This window comes from Peromyscus maniculatus, chromosome 20 (assembly GCF_049852395.1).
Source record: "Peromyscus maniculatus bairdii isolate BWxNUB_F1_BW_parent chromosome 20, HU_Pman_BW_mat_3.1, whole genome shotgun sequence".
Taxonomy (NCBI): domain Eukaryota; kingdom Metazoa; phylum Chordata; class Mammalia; order Rodentia; family Cricetidae; genus Peromyscus; species Peromyscus maniculatus.
Window position 1 is genome coordinate 23,811,040 of NC_134871.1, and position 18,713 is coordinate 23,829,752.

At 48.3% G+C, this 18,713-nt stretch overlaps 1 long non-coding RNA gene across 1 annotated transcript in view; it reads right to left on the bottom strand.

Annotated features, from left to right (window-relative positions):
• The window catches only part of LOC121824382 (uncharacterized), a 29,271-nt gene extending 11,433 nt beyond the window's left edge, over positions 1 to 17,838 (bottom strand). Inside the window, exon 1 of the long non-coding RNA XR_006066261.2 lies at positions 16,681 to 17,838. This is a non-coding gene — a long non-coding RNA (uncharacterized LOC121824382). The remainder of the gene's footprint in view (positions 1 to 16,680) is intronic.
• Positions 17,839 to 18,713: the final 875 nt, after the last annotated feature.

Here is an 18,713-nt window from a genome sequence, read left to right on the forward strand (position 1 = left end):
CTCCCAGATACACTGCCAAACCATACGATCACCCTGACTCCGAGCAACAACAAAATATCCAAGATGAAGAATGGTCCGTTGTCTGGATTAAGTCTCCTTAAGGTGGTGGTGGTGGCGGCGGCGGCAGCGGCGGCGGTGGTGGCGGCGGCGGCGGCAGCAGCGCACACCTTTAATCCCAGCACTTGGGAGGCAGAGGCAGTTGGATCTCTGAGTTTGAGGCCAGCCTGGTTTACAGAGTGAGATCCAGGACAGCCAGGGCTACACAGAGAAACCCTGTCTCAAAAAACAAACAAACACACACAACCAAAAACACAACAACAAGCAAGACTTCCATGATCTGTGCAGCCAACAGAAACGATATCAGTATCTGTGATTCGTGCTGCTACAGGCAGGGAGGCATCCTCTGCAGTGGTGCTGATGACTGCAGACTCATAACTGGGAGTGGGGGACATTGTCGGCTGCTGGGACAACCTCCCCACCCCCATAAAAAAGAGACAGCCCGGGCATGATGCTATTGAGACAGTCTTTAAATTGTGATAAAGAGGCTGAAATGTCGCTCGTCACAGTTGACGGCCTCTGGCAGGGAATGGGGAAGGACTCAGTTCCCTTTAAGGGGCTGGCCCCTGGGAGTTTGACCATGCTCCAATGAGTATATGAGCGCACAAATTGGACTTGATGGGCTTTTTTGGGGGGGATGGGGGGTGGCACAGGGTGGTAGGGTGGACCTAGGAGGAATGAGATGCAAGTGTGATGGGGTGCATTATATTAAAGTCCCAAATAATTAACAAAACATTACGTGGGGGGGGGGGCAGGGAACAAATGGAAATTCTTTAAGATGAGAAAGATAAGCCTTTTGCTTAATTTTTAAACTTTGTTTAATCTTTAAACCTTGTAATTACATCCTTTGAGAATGTAATTTAGACACACAGGATTCCAAAAACGCATATGGGTGGCTGGCCCTCCTTAGACAAGCCTGCACCTTGTAGGTAGCCATTGTCTTTTTTTCCTGGGTATCTGGCAGGCACCCCTAAAGCCTACACTTGGATCTGAAGCATGTAGATGATTTACCTTGACCTAACAAACTCACCAACTGTGCTTCAGTTCTGACCTGTCCTGAAATTCTCTTCCTTTTTTTTTTTTTTTGGTTTTTCGAGACAGGGTTTCTCTGTGTAGCTTTGCGCCTTTCCTGGAGCTCACTTGGTAGCCCAGGCTGGCCTCGAACTCACAGAGATCCACTTGGCTCTGCCTCCCGAGTGCTGGGATTAAAGGCGTGCGCCACCAACGCCCGGCTGAAATTCTCTTCCAAAGCTAGTAGAGTACCTAGTTTTACTGGGGTGGAGGTCCCTAGAGGGTAGACCTCCTCAAACTACTGGTGGTAGTTAGTGTGGGGCTTTTCCCCCACCACTGTCTTGGGGTTCCTGTTGCTGAGAAGAGACACCATGACCACGGCAACTCTCATAGAGGAAAACATTAATGGGCTCACAGTTCAGAGGGTCAGTCCATTATCATCATGGTGGGACACGGCAGTGTGCTGGCAGACATGGTGCTGGAGAAGTGGCTGAGAGTCCTACATCTTGCAGGCAGCAGGAAGTGGTCTGTCTCACTGGGCGTGGCTTGAGCATATATGAGACCTCAAAGCCTGCCTCCACCGTGACACAGTTCCTCCAACAAGACCACACCTACTCCAACAAGACCACACCTACTCCAACAAGACCATACCCACTCCAACAAGACCATACCCACTCCAACAAGACCACACCCACTCCAACAAGACCACACCTACTCCAACAAGACCACACCTACTCCAACAAGACCACACCTACTCCAACAAGACCACACCCACTCCAACAAGACCACACCTACTCCAACAAGACCACACCCACTCCAACAAGACCACACCCACTCCAACAAGACCACACCCACTCCAACAAGACCACACCCACTCCAACAAGACCACACCCACTCCAACAAGACCACACTTACTCCAACAAGACCACACCTACTCTAACAAAGCCACACCTCCCCCTTTGGGGGCCATTTTCTTTCAAACCACCACACCCACTAACAGTTATTATCAGAACGTGTGATAGCCCAGGGATACGTTGATTTTTCACTTCTACACAAGTGACGGCTGATCATATACACCGTCACAAGCTTCCTACCTGTCAGTTAGGAAAGTGTTTTACGGCCCATTCAGTCAACACCAAGGACTCCCCACTTTGTCCTCCGGTGGCAGGACTCCACGGTAGTGGGGTGCTGGGAGCCTCTTTGCTGGGCCCGTCGCTAGCCATTAGTTGCAATTCCATTCTTAGAACAAACTGCACTCCATCCACGAAGACTCTCCCATGAGAACAGCCACACCCTTGGCCACAGTAGCATCAGGTGTTTATGAAGAAGGAGCACCAGTCAGACAAGGAAAGAAGCTGAAAAAGAGCTGGGGGGCGGGGGGGAGGGCAGCACAACTCCACCCTGGGCTCCGGGCACACAGGAGGCACCGGGACTCAGACAGCAACTCCCACCCCATCTGTGTGGGCTCCCTCTGACTACTCCTGAGGCCAAGCTGCGCAGGAAAGGGGCAGGGTTTCCGGTACACAGCCGGCAGCCCCAGAGGAGGCCTGCCGTCCCCCCACCAAGTGTAGCTAGGGTGGGGGTCAGGTGAAAGCTGTGAGGACCTGTGCCCACGGCTTGGCAGTCTGTGCTTCTGGATCAGAACTGGAAGTCCAGCGGGCTGGATCCCTGCTGAGCCCGGCATCACAGAGACCCTGCTAAAGCAATCTCATTCTTAGACCCAGGCTGATTCACTCTTGGGGGAAATGATGGTAAGGAACCACTTCTAAGACCTCTTAGCTTCAAAAACGAGTCCACATCCCTTGTTCACTGACGTCTCCTGAAGTAAGCCTTATCTCCAGCATCCCCATTTTACAGATGAGCGAACAGAGATCTCATGAACTGTCAGCCTCACACAGCCAGGTGCTGGAGATCGAGACCCTTGTCTTGAGACTCTGGTCTGTGCCCTCTCCTGGTTCTGCTGCACAGAAAACTACAACACAGACCTCTCTCCTGCTGACACACCTTCCCCGTCACACTCACGGGCCAGGGGCTCCACACTGCAGCCTGAGGAGTTTCCTCATGTTTTAGGGCCCCTCACTCAGGTAAACAGGGTATGTGGATACCACAGAGAATTTCAAGATATTTTAAAACTTCCTTTAAATTTCATTTAATTATTTTGTGTTTGGGTATTTTGCCTGCATGCATGTGTGCATCACGTGCATGCCTCGTGCCCAGGAAGGCCAGAAGGGGGTATTGGATTCTCTGGACTTACAGAGGATTTTGAGCCACCACGTGGGTGCTGGGAATTTGGAAGAGCAGCCAGTGCTCTTAACTTCTGAGCTATTTCTCTAGATCTGGCATTTTTAAAATGATGTGTGTGTGTGTGTGTGTGTGTGTGTGTGTGTGTGTGTGTGTGTTCTAGAGGTCAAACTCAGGTCATCAAACTTGTGCAGCAAACTTTTATCTACTGACCATCTCACTGAACTAGAACAAACATTTTAAACATACATTTTAAATATGGAAGTCAATAGAAAGCGAGGCACTCAGGAAAGAACAAGACACACCCTAAACCCTGAGTGTGGGCTTCTCCAGGGGAAGCCTAAATTGAGTCTTTTCTTTCTTTCTTTCTTTTCTTCTTTCTTTTTTTTTTTTTGTTTGTTTTTTGTTTTTTGATCATAGGGTGTTCCTGACATGCTTGATGTGGGCTGGCAGCTGACAAAGTCAAACCCTAGGTCACACATACACAGCCTTGTGGGAACCTTAGGATGTGTTTACTGTAAACAAAGGTTTAGTCTTGTCTCTGAGATTCCCAGAAAATGTCTGAGAAAGGAAGAAGGCCACACTCAACAGTCACACAGCCCTACTCTATGCATGCTCACTATTTTAATGCGTATTTGAAAATATCTCCCTATAAAGGGAGTCTTGTCTCTGTGTGGCCCTCACAGCAGAAAGTATTGGGCTGGAATTCTTGACTCGAAGCTGGTGAGCAACTCTACTGGACTCCTTTCTCCTTCCCATAGCTGCTTAGTTTTCCTTTCCTCCTGTCCTGCCTCAGCAGCGTGACTAACACTGGGCTTTGTACTACCCAAGCCGATGTGTGTTCACCCTCACTGCGCTGACCCAGGTATCTGCGGGTGCTGAACTCCAGGGCACAGAAAATGCCACAAGCTATTCATATGTCACAAGGAGAGAGGCTGCGTGAGGATGGACTATGAGCAAGTCCTCAGCACCCACCACCGTTCACCAATAGATGGTTTGTATTGTCTCTGGAGCCTGTGATTGTTTCTGAGGACAGTGCCGGATGGGAGGCTCCAGAGTTGCTGAATCACTTGCTACTCTACACCTCCCTGAAGAGTGTGCACTTCACAAACTTTCCAGAACTTCCACAGAGAGCAGAATTCAAGCTCAGCAGATGAAGAGTCTGTTGCTAACAGCACATTAACATATGAAAGGCCCCAGAAAATCGGCACAAACTAGCAAGACTGCTCTCTGGAGCCGGCGCTTTCTTTCATACATCTGTCTATTAACACCTTCTGAGGACTTTTTCCTCAAGAGAAGTTTGGGTGCAGAGGCCCTGGAGGCTTCTGGAATGACATCTACTCATGTTAGGAGACGAGTGCAGACCTGCTGCTTCAGAATCTGCCAGAAACATCTTGTACCAGTTCCTACTGGTCTTTCAAGATGGAGCTGAGGTATAGATCCTACACACACACACACACACACACACACACACACACACACACACCACAGAGACACAAACATGGACACATACAACACACACACACACACACACACACAAACATAGACACATACACAAAGGCATACACACAGACACACACAACACAAACATAGATACAAACGTACAGAGACACATACAGAGAGACACATAGACACACAAGTAAGCACAGGGACACACATAGATACACAGAGACACACATAGACAGAGACGTACAGAGAGACATACACAGACACACACAGGGACATATACTTGAGACTTGAGTTTGTATAGAATCCTTAATTCCTCTCTCATAATAAAGATCTCATTGTGTCTTCTGTTGACTTGAGGCAAAATGGAGTCAGGGGAAATTAAGAAGAGAGAAAGAAGCACCCCAACCCAGAGTCTGGTTGAAGCCTTCACCAGATGAGAATCAAGAATTTCAGCACAATTAATAAAACTTGCTATGAAGATTGCCTACATAGAAACCATCATCTTTTTACATAGAATTATTTCACATGAGAATTACCAAGGGATGAAGGCTTGGCTCAGCGGTTAAGAGCACTCAAGGCTCTTGCCCAGGACCTGAGTTCTGGTCTCAGCACCATGTCAGGCAGCTCATAGTCATCTGTACCTACACGATGTACCCCATGTCCTCCTCTAGCTTCTGGGAGCACCTGCACATGCTTGCATAGACACTTACACATATACATGAATAAATGACAAAAATAATTGAAACAGCAAAGTGCTGTGGGATGTTCTATATGCTGTGGATGTGTTGCTCTGATTAGCTGATAAATAAAAAGCTGATTGGCCAGTAGCTAGAGACAAAGAGAATTCTGGAAAGAGGAAGGCTGAGTCAGGAGACACCAGCCCGCCATCCAGAGAGCAGCATGTAATGATACACGGGTAAAGCCATGGAAAATGTGGCAGCACATAGATTAACAGAAATGGGCTGAGTTTAAAGAAGTTGCCTGCACTGGGTCTGCACACGATTGGGTCAGTCAAGAGGCAATCACGAATCCAGGAAGGGCTCATCGGGTTTCCCTCTCCCCACTGAACAATTGGCTACTGATGTTACAGGGACAGGGCAGTCATTGTCTTCAGCTGTCTGCCCAACAGTGAATCCACCTGGCTCCAAAGAGTAGTTCTAAACTTGTGGTTAGGCCAACAGCCCTAGTGGAAATCAGTAGCAACAAAACAAAATTAAATAATTCAAATGTGGAAAAGGGACTCATGGGAAGGGGGAGGGTACAGAGATGGAAATAAGAGGGGGTGGGAAGTTCATTAGGATGCTGTGTGTGTGTGTGTGTGTGTGTGTGTGTGTGTGTGTGTGTGTGAAATTACCAAAGAACAAATTTAATCAATAGTATCGTAGCGCAAACACATAAGCCATAAATATAGTAATGTAGTCATTCATTCTCAAGCACTGCATATGGTGCATTAATTGTATCTGCTATACTTTCACACCGCTGGCCTCTCAGTAGGCTTGTTTATTCCTGCATTACCACACACAGGAGTGCAGTGTGTTACACTGAGAAGCTGTGATGGCGAGGAGGTCCTCACTGGGAAATGGGGGCTTTTGAGGCTTCACTGTAACCTCCAGTATGTGTGGTCTGCCATTGCATCACCATGTGGAGTGTCTGCACGTCCCCAACTCTCTGCAGACTGTGAGCGTACTGAGGGTGGACCGGCACGTCTCGTCTCCATACTCGGTCCCTGGAGCCTTACCCCGAAGACCTTACTTAGAACAAGTGATAAAAGAAAATGAAAATGTTCATCGCAAGATTCCTACTTTGGCCGGTGGTAGTGGCGCTCTGGAGGCAGAGGCAGGAGGATCCCTGAGTTCCAGGCCAGCTAAGACTACAGAGAAACCCTGTTTCAAAAAAGGAACGAACCAAACAAACAAACAAACAACAACAACCAAAAAAAAAAAAAAAGGAAAGAGAGACAGAGACAGAGAGAAAAGATTCCTGCTTTGAAGAAATACATGGCCCAGTTTCAGGACTGGTGCTGACAGAACCATATCCATACCAGGTAATAGAAGTGACATGTGAGCGGACTCGTCATGGCTCCCATCACCCAGGAGACAACATCTAAACTGTATCAGCTCCCAGGGTCCTCTACCACCCCCAGGCCAGGCTCCCCTGTAACTAGAGTTTTCCTGCTTTGCCCACAGTCAGGACAAATCTTTGTCACCCGCCAGTCCCACGGCCACTCAGACCCAACCAAGTAAACACAGAGACTTATATTGCATACAAACTGTATGGCCGTGGCAGGCTTCTTGCTAACTGTTCTTATAGCTTAAATTAATCCATTTCCATAAATCTATACCTTGCCACATGGCTGGTGGCTTACGGGTGTCTTCACATGCTGCTTGTCATGGCAGCGGCTGGCAGTGGGACTCCTTCTGCTTTCCTGTTCTTTCTTTTCTCCTCTCTGTTAGTCCCGCCTATACTTCCTGCCTGGCCACTGGCCAATCAGTGTTTTATTTATTGACCAATCAGGGCAATTTGACATACAGACCATCCCACAGCACTCCCTCTCAGTACTCTCCAACCAGCCCTCTACCCTCCTTTACTAAACACTCCGGGCTTTTGTGAATGCCATGCTACATGTGCGCTGTCGCTCTGTGAGAGGCCACCCCCCCCCACTGGCCTGGGCTGGCCTGTGAGAGCCCCCCCCCCCCCACTGGCCTGGCTCGCCATTTTTTTCCTTTAAGGGACAAGTCTACTGCTGTTTCCTCTGGGAAGTGTCCTCTGAAATCCCAGCCTGAGGAGGAGTAACTGACTCCATCCACCCAGTACTCAGCAGCTCCACTCACCTGAGCTGAGGGGAATGCCACTCAGCACTCAGTGAAGGGCCTACCTTCTCGGAGCCTGCCTATGCAGCTTTTGGGGCTGGCGGGGTGGGCAGCATGTGCCCCGGTGTGTCTGGAGGTCAGAGGGCAGCTTGCAGGGGTTGGCTTTCTCCCTCCATCATGAGCCCTGGGAGGCAAACTCAGGCTTCGGGCTTGGCAGCAAGCGCCTCTACCTACTGAGCTGCCCGGCCGGCCCCTCCTCCAGTGCAGCTTTTTAATGACAGCGAATGAATGTTTGCCTCTGGCTTCCGTCTCAGCTGCACCTGGCTCCTGAGCACGGGGTCCTGCTTTCACTGTGTCTTCCCTTCTCTTTGTTTTCTTCCTCTCTCCCCTCAGCTGTCATGAAAACTTCCCAGCGGAGGGGAGAGGCAGGCAGAAGGCAGTGGTAGAACTGAAAAGAATAAAGTATAAAGATACGTGTGCATGAAACCCCAGAGTGAAGCCCATTTCTTTATTTGTTAACGTGGGGGGGGGAAGTTTCCATTGGAAAGCTTCCCATAAACTCATTTTCAGTGATCATATATGACTAATGTGAAATAACATGCTTCCACCCACATCCCGCCAGTGGGAACTTTTATGAGCAACTCTCACTCTTAAAACTAAAGGGATAAGGCTATAATATTGGGGTTCAGGCTTGGTCGGAGGCATGAAGGCTGGGTGGCTCCCCCTCTGCTCACTCTCTATGCTTCTCTGCTGCTGGGAGACAGGGCAATAAAAATGTGACTCAGAGAACATGTTGTGACCCAGCAGAAGACAAGGATGCTGTAGGAGCTGGGCTCAGTGGTTGAGACTTTTTGGGTGTTGAGAGCTTCTCTGAATTGAAATCTCAGGTTCACATCCATATGACCTTGGAGAGATTGTTTCTCTTATAGTGAGTATAAATGCTTATGGGGTAATCAGAATTAAATGAGGCAATCTCCACAAAGCACCTAGCATCCAATATATACATATCATTCTCACCATTACTGTGTAGCAAATTGGTCCCAAACTTGATCTAAAATAATAATAGCAATGCATTATTGCCTAGTGTTATGTGGATCTTTCTCTGTCTCTGTCTCTGTCTCTGTCTCTGTCTCTGTCTCTGTCTCTCTCTCTCCCTCTCTCTCTCTCTCTCTCTCTCTCTCTCTCTCTCTCTCTCTCTCTCTCTCCCATAGCTGTACGCACATGATGACTGCCTGAAAGTTCACTGCTGGGTCACCACTTAGTCTGGAAAGCTGCTGCCAACTGATGACAGGGCTGGCTCCTCTCTCTCTCTCTCTCTCTCTCTCTCTCTCTCTCTCTCTCTCTCTTTCCCCCTTTGCTATAAGGAATACAATACGGTAAGCTTTGGGTAACCAGATTTCTTACCCAGAGGCTCAGAGGTCCAGAGGAAGTGGGAGTGGAGGGAGGGATGGCAGGCAGAAGGATTGCCGTCTTTCACGACCACCAGCATCACAAGTTCAAAGAATGCCTTCTCTCAGACTAGGCTCAAGGGGCAGGGGTGGAGACTCAACCTCCTGATGAGGGAGTAGCACGGTTCTGAAAGAACGTGCATGGAGAGAAAGGTTGTTATGGCCACTTTTTGTAAAACAGCACAGGGCGGCCTCAGTGGGTGTGAGCCATGGTGTCCCGCAGAGGGTGAGACAGAGATATACCACGAAGATACAGCAGGCGGCGGCCAAGGGGGCACAGTGGAAAGTCACCCCATGCACCCATGTGGAAAGTTTTATTATTAAAGGGGAAAGGGAGAAGGGAAGGGAGGGAGGGAGAAGGAGAGAGAGAGAGAGAGAGAGAGAGAGAGAGAGAGAGAGAGAGAGAGAGAGAGAGAGAGAGCTGTGGGATGTTCTGTATGTGTTGCTCTGATTGGTTGATAAATAAAAAGCTAATTGGCCAGTAGCTAGGTGGGAAGTATAGGCAGGGTAAACAGACAAGGAGAATTCTGGGAAGAGGAAGGCTGAGTCAGGAGGTACCAGCCCACCGTCAAGGGAGCAGCATGTAATGGCACACAGGTAAAGCCATGGAACACATGGCAACATATAGATTAACAGAAATGGGCTGAGTTTAATTGTAAGAGCTAGTCAGTGGTAGACCTGAGCTAATGGCCAAGCAGTTTTAATTAATATAAGCCTCTGTGTGTTTACTTGGTTCTGAGTGACTGCGGGACTGGCAGGCAAGAGAGATTTGTCCCAACCACCTGCCAGCTGGGAAACAGAAAACCTTTCAGTTATGAGAGAGAGAGAGAGAGAGAGAGAGAGAGAGAGAGAGAGAGAGAGAGAGAGAGAGAGAGATGCACCTCATAGGAGGGGAGAGAGAGGAAGGAGGAAGAGGAGGAGGAGGAGAAGGAGAAGGAGAAGAAGAAGAAGAAGAAGAAGAAGAAGAAGAAGAAGAAGAAGAAGAAGAAGAAGAAGAAGAAGAAGAAAATAAAGGGGAGAGGGTTTTTTTCCCTCTTAAAGGGGGTTTTACGTAAAATGGGTGGGTGGATCCCCAAGGGGCGGGTCTGAATGCTAACAGCGGTAGGATACAATATTCTTACAATTGCCGTCTATTAGACTATATGACTTGGGTTAACACGTGTTTTCTAAACTATCTTAAAGCATTACACTGGCAAGAAAATTGTAGAGTTAGGAAGGTGTTTTGGAGCATGGCAATACACATAATATTGGGGAATCTGAAACAAAGAAAATGAAATTCTTCCCCACAGGAAGGGGATCAGGGAACAGTTGTTAATCATCAAAGATGCAAGAGCTATACTCAACCCTGGACACAGATTGAATATACCTTCTACTCACAGCAAAGTTCAGCAAATTTTATTTGAATGACACACCCTGAGAAGATTAAGCTAGTTTCTGTATCAGTTAAAACTGACTGGCTGTATTTCTAATTGATAACACCAAAAAGAGAGAAATGGGGGCATAGAAAGGAAAGATTGGACCCGAGCAACATCAAGGGTCAGCAAGGTGTAGACCAAATCCTTCGGTCCGTGTCCAGCAGCTAGAGATAACGATAAAATATCTGTGCACCAAAGGCTTGGGCAGCTCTGTTGTCTTCAGCACACGTAGTCCCTCTCCTGAGCGGGCTCTTCTTCATGGGGGATGTCCCGTGGTCCTGCCATCTCCAACAGCCTGAGGTTTCCATTACAATTAGGCTCTACCTTTACAACTTTGCAGAATGATCTCTCTCTCTGTCTCTCTGTCTCTCTCTTTTGCGGGCACGTGTGTGTGTGTGTGTGTGTGTGTGTGTGTGTGTGTGTGTGTGTGTGTATGTGTGTGTATGTGTGTGTGTGTTGCACTCAAGCCAATGGTGTGCCTGTGGAGGTCAGAGGACAATTTGTGGTCCCACAGTGTTTCTGGGAGAACAGAACAGCTCCTTGTCAGGGGACACCTCTAACTAAAAAGAGTGGGCCGTGGCACCTCCCCCTAACTCTCTAGTGTCTTCATCAGAATGGAGAAGGCGACACCACTTCCCTCACAGAGGGCTGGGAAGGCATGAAGACCAACTCCATCACTTCTGGTACCACTCAGAACTATAACTTGTTATTAGCATCAGTGTGTTTGGGACCAGAGATGCCGTTTCCATTTCTTTCATATATATCAACCACCATCCTCCAGTGTGTTTACCACTGTTATTTTTTCTAAAAGGCTGAATGGTGGGCCCATTCTTGCAGGAGGGCACCAGTCTTGGCTTTCTGGTGTCTAGTAAAATTACCTCATAACAAATTAGTTTTCCTTCTCTTTTTAATTACTGAATTACTTTATAGCTGTCCTGGCTAGTTTCATGTCAATTTGACAGAAGCTAGAGTCACCGGAGAGGAAGGAACCTCAACTGAGAAAACATCTCCATAAGATCGGGCTGTAGGCAAGCCTGTAGGGAACTATCTTAGTGATGGATAGGGAAGGGCCCAGCCCGTGGTGGATGGTGCCATCCCTGGGCTGGTGGTCCTGGGTTCTATAAGAAAGCTGTTTGAGCAAGCCATGAGGAGCAAGCCAGTAAGTAGCTCCCCTCCATGGCCTCTGCATCAGCTCCTGCCTCCAGGTTCCTGCCCTGTTTGAGTTCCTGTCCTGACTTCCTTCAATGATGAACAGTGATACGGAAGTGTAAACTAAATAAATCTTTCCTCCCCGAGTTGCTTTAGTCATGGTGTTTCATCACAGCAACAGTGACCCTAACAGTAACACATACATCTTTCCTCTTTTTTTTAATTACTTAACGAATGCCCATGAGAATTTGGAGCTGCCATTAAGCCCAAGAAAGCAAACTCTTTAGACCTGGCTTTTATCATGTCTCCTTCTGTTCCTTCTCCAGTTCCCCTGGCCTCTAACAATGAAGCACGCCTGTTGGTGTAAACTGAACTCTCCTGAAGTGGTTGAGGGTATCACTGACTTCACAGACTCACCATTTCCAGAATTCAAAGAGACCTCAGATGACCAGGGGAGGGTGAGCTTGGTGGGCTCTGGGCTGCCCAGAAGCAGCTTCACTAGCCAGACCAGTGCTGGCCATATATACACGCTCTCATATGCACACATACCCATCACACACACACACACACACACACACACACACACACTTCACACTCCTACCTTACCTCTCCCCCCTCTCTTGTCCCTCACTCCAGGAGTGATTGGCAAACATCCTAAGCCGTCTGGTGGGCAGGATTTCCAGACTGGCAGTTGTAGGCTGGTTCACTTTCTCCCCCTCCCATTGGAGGGAATGGATAGCTGAGCAATGTTCACAACGGACACAATCCTCTTTCAAAATCTCTCTCAGATCCCATCTGATAACTGCCAACTTTGTGATGATTCCTTAATTACATGAACTATAATCCCGGTTCTTTCAGCCCTGCCTGGTCCTATGCTGAAGGCGAGAGAATTAGTCTCTGCCCAGCTGGTGACAAACATACCCATGTCCCCCACCTTGGAAGCAGGAACCAGGGCTCCTGTGACAGAAGTGAAGCAGGTCCTCCTCAGGTTTCCCAAACACTGACAAGAATCTGCTTTTCCCGAGCCCTTCACTGTCTTCACCAAGAAGAATTTTTGTCCTTAACCAAACACAAACCCTGACAAGATTTCTTCTAAATGAATCAGTGCTTCAACAGTGAGCTGATGTGACATCTCTTAAAAGAAATGAAATATTTAAAGACAAACTTTTCATTTCCCCCTGAGGAAGAGACCCCTTAATATTTCCATCAACCTTGACGTGTTTGAATCACAGAGCTTTCATCCCTGTAGACAGATGATCATGACTCACCACAAACGGGTGACTGTGGGCTGCACAGGATTCTGACAGCAAAGGTTCTCCCCAGGGAGCTGCGTGGAGCCACCACATGCTGGGCTTCCTGTTAACCAACCTCTGCCTGCGTCATCACAGAGCCCAGGGATGGACTGGGGGTAACCCTGGGCAAGCTTTGTACTGTGTATCATCACAAGACTCCACACTGGAGCATCTACCCTGATGCCACTATGTGAACAAGACCTCACCTGGGATAAGAAAGAAATTGCATTTTTTTTTAATTTCAGGGTTTGTTAAAGGAAAATATATTATTGCTTCTTAGAATAAGTTTTACTTAAATATACTTTATATTCAATCAGTTATATCCACTGCTGGAGACTGAGTATTTGGGTTTCCCACCAAAATTTCTATGTTGAAACCTAAGCCCCAAGGTGATGGTATCAGGAAGTAGGGTCATTGGAAGCCATTAGGTCTTAAGGCAGAGTCCTCATGAATAGTATTCACCTTGATAAAAGAGACCCAGAAAACTTGCTGCCCCACTCCCAAACCCCCGAGCCCCTTCCCTGAATCAGTGAGGATACAGAGAAAGTTGTCCAAAGAGTCTTCACGGGCCCCTGACACGCTGTCATCTGGTTGGGCTCCAGACTCCAGAACTCCAAGAACTCAATTTCCATGTTGATAAGGTACCTGGTCCAAGGTCTCAGTGTAGCATTACGAATGGACAAAGATGTCCATCTCTACGAAGAGTTCAAGTTTAACCACGCTCCACACTACTGATACATTCTAATCCCTCTCCATAAACCTAATGTGCTCTCCACTCTAACAATCAAGATAGAACATGAGGATGGGGGAGGGGAGGGGTTGCTCAATTCCCCAAAGCTATCGGGGTCCAGCCCCTCGATAGCCTTCACCCAGAGTTCCAGAAGAGACGCTACCAGCGACGGATTAATCTGAGGGGTTCTCTACTAAATCTACATACACGAAACTCTTTAGTCCGTGCACTTTGTTCTTCGGAGTCCGTCCTGTCTACACAGCTCCTCTTCTGCTCTCATGACTACCCAGCTCCTTTCTTGCCGGATTTCTCTCTACATTTATCTGCCATCCCCTCTAAGCGCTATCTTGATTCCTTCATCTTAGTTCTGCCCATCTTGGTCTTTTTCTTCTTACCCATTAGTTCTTCCCCCACCCGGCTCCTCCACATCTTCCATCTTGTTCTTCTAGTTCTCCATCTAGTTCTCCAGTAAATGTTGTCCTCAAGTCTCTGAGGTTCACAGTTATATACCCATGCAATAGCAATGCTCTGGCCAAGGCAAGGTCACCAGGCTTGAATTCCCTCAGGGTCAAAAGGAGGGGCAATAAGATCCACACAAAGGAGCAGTAATTGACAACCGTCATCTGCAACCCAAAAGGGAAGTGACTAGTGGGGAAATGAATTAACTAAAGGCTAAATTCGGTTAATATCTAAGAAGAGAGATTTACACACTCAACTATATTCATAGACGTGGTTAGTTGAAAATGTTAAGAATCTATAAGTTGCTGAGTCATGAGTGAAAATAAAACTGCGTGTGTGTGTGTGTGTGTGTGTGTGTGTGTGTGTGTGTGTGTGTGTGTGTGTGTGTCCTATCTGTCCAAGCTATCTGCCATTTTCTGGCAGGGTGGGAGAAGTGTGCTCAGTTGCTAGGCAACTTGGCTAGGCAACTTCCATCACAGCTAGATGCTCCTGGTAATTGTTAAAGGGAGATCTAAAACTAGAGATAAGATTTGGAAAAGGAGAAAGTTAAGCTTAATTAGCACATCCGCCAGGCCTTCTCAAACACATAGTCTGGGTGCTTAAGTCTGTTCTTAGAGAGTCTGTGAGGTACCTCAGATAAGATCCTTTCATCTGTCCAGGGACGATCCTGGCAGGAGGCTGCTAATGACGATAATTACAGAAAAGCCCAACATTAGGGATTCTGACTGTGTCTGTCCTCGCACAGCTGGAGAAGGTATATGAACACTTTAATTGTACAGTGGAAATTGTGCCCAGGGGATGATGGGAAAGCTACAACAGCCTACGAGAACTTCATCTCAGGAAACGGCTAACAATCAAAAGTCAGTATCACCAAGACTCCTTGAGCCTTGGCCTCATCCTCTGGAAGAGTTCTCAACTCCTCCAGGTCTAGCTTTGTCATAATCAGCCGAATGCATACACCATTGAGGCTCGCAGCACTCAGTCAGCAAAGTGCTTGCCTTGTGCAGCCGAGGACCTGAGTTCGATCCCCAGAACCTACACTAAAAAGCTGGGTGCGGTGGCGAGTGCTTGTAATCCCAGCACTGGGGAGGCAGAGACCGGCCCTAACTGGCCAACCAGCCCAGCCTACTCCATGAGCTTCAGGTCAAAGACTTTGTCTCAAAACACAAACAACAGGAGCTGGAGAGCTGGCTCAGGGGTGGAGAGCAATTGTTGCCCTTGCGGAGGAGTGCAGTGCCCAGCATGCGCCATGGCTCCCAACCATCTGTAACTCCAGTTCGATGGGATCTGACTCGCTTTTTTGACCTCTTTGGACCCCAGGAATGCAATACATCCCTGTAAGCAAAAAATTCATACACAAAATAAATTTCTAAAAAAAAAAAAATTAATCAAACAAAACAAAGTAGACACTGACTGAGGAACACCACCCCGGGCTGACCCCCGGTGTCTGCACACCTGCACACGTGTGCACCCATGGCACACACACAGATACAGCACACGCCTGCACCTCGCAAAGATCCCTCCTTCCCACTGCAGTCAGGTGTCCTGTTCTCACTGTAGCAGGGCCATCGAGCCACTTCCTCTACTGTAGATGAACTTGCCTTTGTAGAGCACAGTGTGTCGTCTTTGTGTCTGGCTTCTCTAGAGCAACGCACTGTCCTGAGAGTCACTCATGCTATCATTTCACACGTTGCTAATTTATTTTAATAACAGAGTGGCATTCCGTTATATGGATGTACAATTCATTCATCCATTCTCCTCTCAGTAAGTGTGCTTGGGTTGTTTCCAGATTTTTGCCACTAAGAACGAACTCCTGTGAACATAAGGTAGAGACCTTCTGCAGACAGATGTACATGACCTCCTAGCATATACACCTAGAGTGTGGCAAACTGGATCTTTAAGAATATATCAAGTGTGGGGTGTGGTGGCTCATGACTTTAACCCAACCACTCAGAAGGCAGAGGCAGGAGGATCTCTGTGAGTTTGAGCCCAGCATGGTCTACACAGGAGTTCCACCCAGGGATACATAGTGAGACATTGTCTAGAAAGAAAAGATTAAGTGACACATTATGGTGACACATAGCTATAAAATGGACGTGGAGGCAGGGGGATCGTGAGGGCAAGACCAGCCTGGGATGAATAGTGAGCTTAACGCCGTCTTGGAAGATAGACAGACATACAGACAGATTTTTTTGCATAATCACTAAAAGAATGTGGGATAGGAGCAGTGGACTAGAGTTTGCTTCCCAGCACTCATGTTGGACAGCCCACAATTGTCCGTAACTCCAGCTCCAGGGCATCTGACACCCTTTTCTGGCCTCTGCCGGCTTGAGAGACATTTCCAGGTCACAGAGCCAACAAAATGGCAATAGACTCTCCGAAAGGATTCATGGACATTTCTAAGAAGAAAGAATTTACAGTTTTGAGTTTTCTAAAGTAAATGTGCAGAGAAACAGAGAGGAAAGGAAAAGACGGGGGAGAAATCTATTTGGCTTTCTGCTCGGGACCCCAAGGTCCCCTGTCAGCCTCCCACGTGCTGGTGTCACAGATATCAGCCACCACACCCGACACTCGTTTTCAGCAAGAATCAGACCTTATTTCATCTGTATGTGTCCTCACCGGCTACCGTGGTCTGTTTGTTTGCTTGTGGTTCTGTAGAATTCAAGGCATCAGGCACACTGAGCCACGCCTCCAGCTTATGACTGCTTCTCAATACGATACTCATAACAGCAAACCGCCAGGTCTCAGCTCTCCACCGGGAGCCCTAGACTCTGGCATAGGTGAGGCGTGGAGTTGAAGCCTCTAACCATCGCAGCCTGCCGTTCTTACGGCGGGCGCACTCTAGCCATACTCGGCATCTCTATTCCAACACAGCCCTCTCTACCTCAAATTCATGTTTATTCATGAGGAGGCAGCTCCTAGGAAACCTCCCTTCCCTTCCTCCCTCCGCGGCCTGTTGCTGGGGTCATTGTAATCCCTCTCAAGCCAGAGTCCTTAACTGACCCCTTACCTCTGAAGGCCCCCAGGGTCAGGGAGGACACAAGGCTGCCTTGGTGACAGGCACTGTTTTGGTCACTCATTAGCTCCAAGCATGGCTATGACCTGCACTTCTGAGCTGAGCTGATTCTCCTGTTGTTTTGGCTGCACAGACATCTGTTAATGGTTCTATTCAATCTCTGCGGTCTCTTCCTCTCCAAAAGTGCTACCAGTTTCTACATGTTTTTAACTGCAATTGGGTGGCTTCCCTTTCTAATTAGCTTGAGTGGCCTCTTCCCGATAATGGTGGCTATAATTATGCTGCACTTAACTCCTAGAGGACTGTTTTAAAATCGGACGCTGGATAGACAAGGTGACCTTTTCCCACCGTTGTTTTTCTGCACTTGTTTCTGAGGAAGAGAAAGACATTGCTCCCCACATGCAGAACGGTTCGCATGGCTCAGCGGTACAGCCTGCGACCCACCTGTGTTCCTTCCCTTTATTCTCCTCAACACCGCGCAGAGTGGCTGAGTCAGTGGGTTCAGGGCCAGTGAGTGTGTATTTTGGTGATGTGTGACACTGTAGGAGGGAGATGGTGATACTGTCATTATTTAAAATCACTTCCGCCCACCAGCTGAGTCACTGGAACGTCACTGCTGAGGATTCTGCATCAGTCTCAAAAATATCCCTGTGCAGAGCTTCTCTCCCTGGGTGGCACACCACGTTTCCCTCAGAGGGAAGCACTGGTACCTTCCACAGAAGACGTCCCCTTTGCACTGCCCTGACCACATGATGCCGCCCACCCGCGCAATCCTTGACCCGTCCAACTAGCATTCTGAGGGAAGCCAAGCAAATAAATATCTGTGCTTTCCAAGAAGAATCTAGAAGGCTAGAGATTTGACCCCCATCTAAGTAAAAGAAGCCCAGGCTAGAATTTAAGTTTCCTCCCTCCTGGCCTTGCCCTGAACTTACAGCAGAAGGAGTAAGGCTCTTGAGCCTGGGAGTAAGAACCTCTCCCAAATACCATCAGCAGTGAAACCACAGCTGCCTGAAATAACTGGGTTGCCTCGAATTCAACTGCAGACTTCAGAACCAGCTAGAATGCTCCCCCAGACTTCAGAACAAGCTAGAGTGCTCCCCCAGACTTCAGAACCAGCTAGAGTGCTCCCCCAGACTTCAGAACCAGCTAGAGTGCTCCCCCAGACTTCAGAACCAGCTAGAGTGCTCCCCCAGACTTCAGAACCAGCTAGAGTGCTCCCCCAGACTTCAGAACCAGCTAGAGTGCTCCCCCAGACTTCAGAACCAGCTAGAGTGCTCCCCCAGACTTCAGAACCAGCTAGAGTGCTCCCCCAGACTTCAGAACCAGCTAGAGTGCTCCCCCAGACTTCACAACCAGCTAGAGTGCTCCCCCAGACTTCAGAACCAGCTAGAGTGCTCCCTCAGACTTCAGAACCAGCTAGAGTGCTCCCCCAGACTTCAGAACCAGCTAGAGTGCTCCCCCAGACTTCACAACCAGCTAGAGTGCTCCCCCAGACTTCAGAACCAGCTAGAGTGCTCCCCTAGACTTCAAAGCCAGCTAGAGTGCTCCCCCAGACTTCAGAACAAGCTGGAGTGATCCCCCCAACTTCAGAACAAGCTAGAGTGCTCCCCTGCCCCCAACTTTTTCTCAGATCATG